The sequence below is a fragment of the Octodon degus genome, unplaced genomic scaffold (genome assembly GCF_000260255.1).
Source record: "Octodon degus isolate 3935 unplaced genomic scaffold, OctDeg1.0 scaffold00070, whole genome shotgun sequence".
In the NCBI taxonomy this organism is placed as follows: Eukaryota; Metazoa; Chordata; class Mammalia; order Rodentia; family Octodontidae; genus Octodon; species Octodon degus.
This window is the reverse complement of record NW_004524646.1, coordinates 10979542-10988758: the sequence shown is the minus strand read 5'-3', so window position 1 is coordinate 10988758 and position 9217 is coordinate 10979542.

The following is a 9217-nucleotide window of genomic DNA, read 5'->3' as shown; positions in this document are numbered from 1 at the left end:
GTGCTTATTCTACCAAGCCATCTCCTCAGCCCTAATTTTTTTTTTTTAGTACAGGGTCTACAGGGTCTCACTACATAGATCGGACTTGTAGTGATTCTCCTGTTCTCAGTCTCCCAAGCGCTGGGATTACAGGTGCATGCAATCATACCCGGTCTCAGTGGCTGTCTCAGCATGCCCCAAGGCAGGGCCAACACAGCACACCAGGGATCCAACCCTGGTCCCTGAGTCTGCCTAAGCAGGTGCTTTAATCCTCTGAGCTTCTGGATGGCCCTTTTTGAATCTTTCTGAATATAATTTATCATGTTAAAAACATTCTCAGCCATTATCTCTTTAGCTATTGCCTCTGCCTCGCTCTTTCTCTTGTTCTTCAGGGATCATAACTGCATGTATACTAGAGCTTTCGCAGCACCCCAGTGCTTCTTAGACCTCTTCTCTTGTGTCCTGTCCTCAGGTCTCTCCATGAGTTGTTCTAGGTATTTTCCTTTGATATAGCCTTCAGTTTACTGATTATTTCTTCAGCTGATCTTGTTATTAAACCTATGCAATGATTTTTAAATTTTAATTATTCTTTTTCTTCAATTCTGGATTTTACATTTGATTCACCTTAATTGTTTGTAGTTCTCTGGTGTAATTTTTCCTCTTTTATTTACTTGGCTATATTAACCCAGTGATTTTTAAGTCTGAGTCTGGTACCTGTTTTGTCTGGAAGCCTTATGCATGGAAAGTTTCCATATTGTGCTGTGCTTCTTTGTTTTCTTCCATCTTACCGTGTTTCCGTGTGTGCCTGGGTCTGACTGGACACTGGAAAGTTGTGGAGATGCACTGGGGACCAGCATGCTCGTGCCTCTCTTTAGGGCGAACTTGGATGTTTGATGCTGGCAGGCTCCTGGCAGTGCCAGCCCTCCTTAATCCAGTTAGGAACGTCAGTGTTTTGAATTGGCATTAAATCCCTTTGAAAGACAGCACGTACTCTTCGCTTTACTCATAGGGTGTATCCCTGCAGAGTCAGCCGAAAAACAAAGCCCAGTCAATCCCTCCATGAAAGACAAGAGGCAAGAAGAGGGAATCATAGAAAAAGTGGACATCACGTTTGGTGTAGGAGGTTAGTTACGTTCCCTTTATTCATAGCCACTGACTTAACTTTTCTATCGTTGCTTTTACAGATGTGTCACCAGTGCAGTTTCTCAGCCTCCTTTTCTGGAATCAAAAGAAGACTCCTTTTGGAGAAGTCAACCCAGGGCTGAGTTTGCCTCGGTGAGCTTCTGTCCCGATCTGGATCTTAGCCCTATAACTCTTTGCTTTCTTTCTTTCTTTTTTTTTAAATTTATTTATTTATTTTGTGTGTATGTGTGTGTGTGTGTGTGGCCAGCTCAGTCCACCTGGGGGCAGAGCTGGCTGGCATGTGGTGCTGGGGGATTGAACCGCGGTCCCCGTGATTTGCCAAGCTTGTTCTAAATAGGTGCTTTAGACCACTGAGCCATCTCACCAGCCCAACTCTTTGCTTTCTTGATAATTGTATTACCATCTTTGTTTTTCTTTGTTTTGTTTTTGCAGTACTGGGGATTGAACTCAGGACCTTATGCTCGCCAGGCAGGCATTTATGCTGCTGAGCCATCTTCCTGGCCCTACTTTCTTGGTAATTCTCCAAAGCCTTTAGGCATATAATTTTTTTTAGAAACAAATAGCAATGAGACAGTTTCAAAACAGGTTAGTAGGACAGTTACAATAATTAATACATTGCATATTATTGTCTTCATAGTAGTTATTCATAGTGTAGATGCAGGCATGATATCCTGTCCAAACACTATTAGTACAAATCTTTCTTCTCACTGAATTAAGAGAAAGTAGCTTTATATCTTCTATCCTATTTTGTATATACAGATACAAAATGGTCCTTCATTTGCATCCCCCCTTTTTTGTTTAGTTTTGTCAGAGATGGGTATTCCATTGCCATTCAAATATTGTAGATATATGAATTCAGCAAAATAACTCAATATAGTCCAGTAGTCCATAACAGTAGTGGGTTATCTGTAGGACTGGCAACATCAGAAGTTGTTGACTTGAGCCTTTTATAGCTCAGCATATTAATATGGCTTTAGTTTTCATACCTCGTTTTTATACTTTTCTTTTGGAAGCATGTAATTTTGAATTTAAAAGTTTATCCAGATTTTCTAGTTGGCCCTCATTACTCAGCCTGCCATTGTCAGAAGTACAGTGACCTGTGAAGCTGCTTTTGGTCTGTGAATCACTGGGAACACTGAAGTCACTTGCACTCCAGGGACTGGAGATTGCACAACTAAAAATATACACTGCAGAGAGCAAGTTCTGCATATGCAAATGAGGTGACGTGCAAGGATAGTCTCACCATTAGTGTCTGTAACAATAATTTCTAGCAAAAGGAAGGCAAAAATCAGTGTAACGCAGTCCTACCAAGATAATGCAGTGGTACACACTAGTAAAGTTATCAGCATGCACAGGCTTAACAAGTATAATACTGCATAGAATGTAAGATGTGGGAGAAATAGTGTGTGAATGAACAAATCCATAGGAACATATGGAAGTGCATGGACAGAACAGACACTAAACTAAATTTGGTCCTTTTTTTCTGGCAGGAGAGGACGAATGTTTTGGTCAAGGCGAGGACAGGAGCAGAGGCGTCAAGAGCAGGGCTTGAGCTAACAAGCCAATAAGCGTCTGTAAGTATGCACAGGTGCTTCAATCTGACCAATAAGGTTTCACTTCTTAAACCAGGTGATTGGTTTTTATTTGGGTGTTTCTTGTTTAAAAGAAAAATTTGGATAGTCTTGTATTGAATTGGCTATTTTAGTTCATTAACATTTATTTACATTTTAATTGGTTTCTTATATCTTTGATTTTTCTGTTTTCACTTTTTCTGTCATTCTCTTTTATTCTTCTTTGCTTTATTTTTATTTTTGAATTTTCTTGTTGGTACAAGTCTCACTATGCAGTTTGGGCTGGTAGTGGGCCTCCTGTCTCAGCCTCCCCAGTGCTGGGGCTCCAGGGCCAGCACAAACTGCGGTACTGGGAATCAAACTCAGGAGCTTGTGCTTGCCAGGCAGGCCCTTAGACCACCAAGCTTCCTCCCCAGCTTTCTTTGATTTTTAAACGTTGGTCAAGGGTTTAAAAATTGCTCATTTGATTTTTTCTTATTTCAGTTTTATTTTTTGTTCTACTCTTTCAAACCTATTCTTTTTCTATTTATTTTTTTCTTGCCCACTTGTGCATTTTTAATTAAAGAATGTAGCTTTTCTTTCTTTCTTTCTTTCTTTCTTTCTTTCTTTCTTTTTTTTTTTTTAAGACAAGGTCATGCTACATAGTTTAGGCTGTCCTTGAACTCATTATAATCCTCCTGCCTCAGCCTTCCAAGTGCTGGGATTACAGCTGTGTGCTACCACTCCCAGGTGAAAACATAACTAAATTTGAAAGTATTTTAACCCCCCTTAGATGGTAAAGATACCTGAGACTATCCAAAATAAAATTAATCATCCTCCTACCTTGTATATTTTTGCTGTCTAATATTCTAATTCTACTATTCTATAATTTTATAATAATACTAATTATTTTTCTACCCACCGTCTTTTGGCTCTACTTGCAGACGCTTATTGGCTTGTTAGCTCAACCCCAGCTCTCGATGCCTTTGCCCCTGTGAGCGCCCTGTCATGCCACCTGTGTCCGAGCGCGTCTTTGCTGCGGCTGGCTGCGTGGCTCTGCGCAGCACCCAGCTCAGAGTCAGCGACTTCTGGTCTCCTCACTTCCAAGGCGCTATCTGATTGGCCGAAAATTCAGTTATTTTCTGACTGTTGGAGCTGAAGAGATGCTCTTGCTGTTTCCTTAAGTAGTGTCTCTTTTTGTCTGGCTGTTTTAAAGATCTGTTTTTTTGTCTTTGGTGTTTTAAATGCTATGGCAGTAAATGCTTGAGGGAATCTGAGACGTCAGTCTTCCTTGGAATGTAGCGACCTGGACGCCCAGGTGAGTGTTTCTTTTCTTTCCTAGAAAGCTCCCCCATTATCTCTTCAGATCCGACCTCTTTCCTCCACTCGGAGCCTCCCCAGGCTGGGCAGCTCGCCTTTGGAGCGGCCAGCTTCCGCGCGTGGCTCTCACGCTTCGGCGGTTTCCTTTGCTGCCTCCCTTGGCTCTGTGCTTGGTGTCGTTTAATCGGGCTCTTATCTTTGTGCTCACAAGTTTAAGTTTTAATTTTAGTTGTGGCTGGTCAACCCATCCATCGCCCGTCTTGTCTTTCTAATCAACGAAAATCCTCCCTTCTGGAGTGTGCTTGGTCCGTCTCCCCAAGGCCGCTGTCACTCCTGAGGCTCACTGATCGTCCTCTTGTGGGCCCAGCGTTGCTTTCCTCGCGCCTTTCATTTGCTGATGCTGCGTGGTGGATGCCTTGGATTATTCAGTGCTTGCAATCTTTGGGTATTTAAATCTATTTTTGTGCTATTTATTGACTGTTATTCATGGGTACTTGCCTCCTCTTTCTGTGGCCTTTCACAGTGAGCGTGCTCTCTCTCTCTCTCTGTCTCTCTCCCTCTCCATCTCTGTCTCTGTCTCTCTGTCTCTCTCTGTCTCTTTCTCCTCTGTCTCTGTCTCTCTCTCTGTCTCTCTCTCTCTGTGTCTCTCTTTGTCCATCTCTTTCTGTCTCTTTCTCCTTCTCTGTCTCTGTGTCTCTGTGTCTCTCTCTCTCCTTCTCTGTCTCTGTCTCTGTCTCTGTCTCTGTGTCTCTCTGTCTCTGTCTCCCTCTCCCTCTTGGTCTCCGTCTCCCTCTCTCTCTCCCTCTCTCTCTCTCTGTCTCTCTCTGTCTCTGTCTCTCTCTCTCTCTCTCTCTCTCTCTCTCTCTCTGTCTCTCCCCCTTCCCTCTCTCTCATTTGTGGTGCTCTTATGAGGCCATCTGGAAACCTCTGTCTGGCTCCCTGAGTCCAGGACGACCGAGATCTGGAGCTCTCTAGCTACATGTGCACCTGGGTGATCGGCGAAGGCACTGATAGGGTCAGCGGCTCCACGTTGCTCTTGGTGTCGGGCCCAGAATCCTGACTGCAGTGCTAATTGCTGCCCCTCAAGGAAAAGAAACACTTTCTGTCTCATACTGTCCCAGCCTCAAACCCAGATCTCACAGTGGGGAAGGTGAGGCTTTGCTGGCCCCTCCCTGCCGGCCCTGTTCAGGACGGGTCAGAGGGGCATGGCATTCAGGAAAGCCTTGCTCTGCTGGGGAGAGTACGCAGGGGCAGCAGGCCCGCTGTGTCCCAGGGCAGAAGTTACTTTGTGTGCCCCGTTTAATTCCTTAGCTCTTATATATGCTGCATAATGCCAGCAATCCTACTCTCCACCTTGAAGGGTTCCTCTGACAACTGGGAGGATTGCAAGGCCTCTAGCACTCGACAGGTGCTAAATTAGTGGAAGCTAATGAAACAAGTGACAGCAACCAAGTACTCCCTGGACTTGATGGCGCCCATATTGCTTGTTGAGGATACAGCAACTGCGTACGTCGCCTGACTTAATCTTAGCACGTTACTCTGTGAGCGCCGTGTGCTAACCGACTGCACTGTTGGGGGTCAGTCTTACCACACTGTAAGGAGAGTTGCACTAGCTCCTCCAGAGATGAGGAAAGAGGCTCGGAGCACGTGACGAGCAGCGTCCCTCTGCTACGTGACATGAAGCGTGTGACAGTGCCTAATGGAGCCTTTGGTTCACTTATTTCTATACCCATCTTTTAAGAAACATTTTATGGTGCATCTTTGTGCCTCCTGCGGTGGTGTTGGGTTGGTTAGGTCCTCTGTGGAATCTCCTTTGACAGGAACTGGGTTCTCTCAGCAAGTGACACCCAGTGACCAACGTTGTCCTGCAAACTTGTCAGAGATTGGTGGCTTGGTTCTAGGGCAGCTGCTTGGGTGGAGGTGAAGAGGTGATGTGTGCATCACCATGTGTCCCTGGCATTTAGAATTCATGACACCAAGGGCTGGTGAGATATAGCTCAGCTGCCTAAGTGCCTGCTTAGCCAATGGTAGGGACTGGGGTTCGATTCCAGTACCGCATGCGGCCCTTTGTGTGCAGAGCTAGCCACCGAGTTTGGGCATGGTGATGCACGCTTGTAATCCCAGAACTGGGGAGGCTGAAAACATGAGGATCACTTTGAGCCCAAGCCGTGTAGTGAGACCCTGTACCAAATACATTTAAAAAAAATAAAATAAAATAATTTGTGATACTAGTGGAAGGAAATACGAGAGGCACTTGGGCTTGGGCAGCCTGGTGTGTGACTAGCCAGTGCCGTGGCGAGCATGGGGCCAGGGTCCTTGTACCCCAGAGCTCTCTCTAGAGCTGCCTGGACCGCAGGAAGGGCTCTGAATTCCAGCTACTGCTGGTCCCCTTCTGGGATCTTCTGCTCCTGTCACCACACTCAGCCCTTCTGGGGGCTTTCAGCTTGTGCGGCACCCTCTTCTGCTCCTCCATCCCTGGATCCCATAGACTTCTGGGACCCAGGGGGAGACCCTGGCATCTTTCTGTCCCCTGCCTTTAGCTCTTCTGTTTCAAGAGGAGGACCATGAGCCTCGGCGGCATTCTGCCTGTGGCTGACGATCAGCCTCCTTTATGGTGGGAAAACCCCCAGCCCTGGCTCCACTTGGGAGCCATGCACATGTTCAAGAAGGATGCAGCCTTCACTGCGCATTTACAGATGGGCTGTGTGGTGGTGAGAGGGTGAGGTGGGGGAAGGTGAACGCAAGCTTCACATGCTACTTTCTCATTCCACCACCGCGTATTGGTGGGACATTGGGTCTGCATAGCTACACCGAGCCCAAGTGGGGACAGAAACCTGGCCTGTCCCCGTTCTGCCACCCCCACGCCTTCCCCCAGCAAGATGGCCCACCCCCAGGCCGTGAGGAAGCACAGGGATGCTGTCTGTCTCTTGGCCGCCGGGGCGCCTGGCATTTAAGAACTGTGTGGTTTGATATCTTTCTGTCTAGGAGCAGAAAGAAATCTTGAAAGGAAAAAAAAATCTGTTGCCTTGGAGAAGTTGGAGAAGAAACCAGCAAGTGTGTGGGACGGAATTCACTCAGCCTGGGCTGCTGCGCAGGTCCTGGTGGGCTCGGCGTCCTAATGTCCCCTGGCAGAGGGGCACTTAACCACCTCCTCCAGATTCTCGCCACCTCCGTCATCCACACGGCCTGGTGGTTCTTCCGGGCAGGCGGGCTGGAGAGTCTGCGTCCTCCCTGGCAACTCCAGGTGGCATGGAGCCTTATCTTTTATTTATTGTGATGACGCCTACAATGAAGGACTGCAGATCTGACAGATTGGCTATCCTCTTGCAGGCAGAACTTTTCATAGTTCTTGTGGTTTGGATTGATTTGGGAGAGAGAAAGGGAGAGGGGACTCTGTGCAAAAGATGCGGTTTTTATGGGCACAGTCATTGTAGCCCACCACTGTATTATCTTCCTCCCTCTGTGCATGGCTGGTGCTAGCAAATGTAGCTGGTCTTCCTGGCTAGAAGCAGCCCTTGGGGTCTCACACCCTACACTGGCTGTCCTCTGGGCAGTCACTCACTGAGGCCTGTGTAGGCCGAGAGGAGGAGCACAGTTGGTGCAAGGCTCTGGGACGGGGTGAGGACACTTCAGGAAGATGTAATTGGTGACTGAAAAGACGATAATGGTTGGCACCAGTGTCACCGGCAGAATACGTGAAATGACATCAACTGGGGATGAGTTGGAACTTGGAAGCAGGATGGCTTGGATTCGGATCCTGCCACTCTGCAGCTGGGCATGTTTTGGAGGGTCCTGAAGCTCAGGGTCGGGTGGGTGAAGGTGTAGGGCTGAGTAGGGCCCTCGGTGCCTCCTCCACATCCCCCGTACTGTCCTGCTGTGTCTGAAGCTGACAGAGTTGGTACCTGTCTGAAGGAGGCTTTCTCATGGCAAGTCTCCCTGAAGATGATTAGGTTGGGCTGAGGGGCCGTGGGCGGCTGGGCTTTGAGTGGGGCTGGCTGAGGAGCGGGCTCATTTGCAGTACCCTCTACTGGCTCCCGGTGCAGACAGGTGAGATCGTGTGTGTGCGTCTGAGAGTGTGGACAGGGTTGTGGCTTATGGTTCAGCCCGGGCTCTGGGCTCACTGGTCAACAGGAGCCCGAAGTGAGTCAGGGCCCAGGCTCCAGCCTCTGTTTTCTGATCTCTAAATGGGACAGTGCCTGGGCACTGTGCACAGGACCTGCAGGTCAGCCTCTCCTGGAACAGTTCTTGGGGCCAGCATCCTGTGGCCAGCAGTGTGGTGGTGAGGAGAGGGTGCTGGGGAAGGGTCTGTGAAAGTTGGGCCATGAAGCTCTCCCTCCAGGGTTTCCCGAGCCCCCATGGCAAGCCCCCAGTGGGGTCTCCGTGTGTACCAGTGGCTTCCCTCCTCCCAGATCTGTGTGTCACCTGGTGCCGTTTGGTCGTACTGGTGGTTGAAGCATGGTTTGTCTTCTCCTACACCCTGACAAAGGGGCTCCTGCTTTGTGTAACCAGGTGGGAGGTCAGAGGCGCGTTGCTGTAAGGTTTGGCTGGGTAGTGGGGAGGTGGGGTTCTCTTGGGGCTCTGCCACTGACTGCCGTGGCCTCGGGTCCGGCCTGTGTCACCGCTTTGCAGATCTGGAGCTTGGGCTTGAATTCCCAGCACTGCACTGGCTGTGAGCCTTCGGCCAGGCACTCCCTCCTGGGAGCCTTGTTTGCTTTATCTATACAGTGGGCCCAGTGTCCCCTAGCTCTCAGCCTGGACATGTGGATTAAGTGAGACAACATCTGTATAGTAAATATTAACAGATAGCCCTGAATGTTGAGGACCCAGCTGGTCTTCTAGGGGCTACTGGGGAACGGGACAGACAGCAGCCACACTAATAAGTCTGATGGTGGCCACTGCCTAGGAGCAGCAAGGAGGCTGTCGGGGGGCAGAGAAAGTGCTGTCTAGGCAGCCATGGGCAGAGCCCGGCTGCTGGGGCTCTGGGCAGTGCCCACAGGAAGCTGAGAGTGAGTGTGTAGCACCAGGCAGCTGGAGAAGCCGGGTGAAATCCTCACTTGGGGGTTGGGCCCCTGGAGGGAGGGGTGGGGACCCTGGGGTGAACAGGGGAAGAGAGGGGGAGACAGCACCAGGAGAGACAGATGCCCACGAGATGGGCACCAAGGGACATCAGGAAATGCCCTCTCCAGCTCCTTAACTTGGAAGAATGTCCATTATTTGCAATTTTC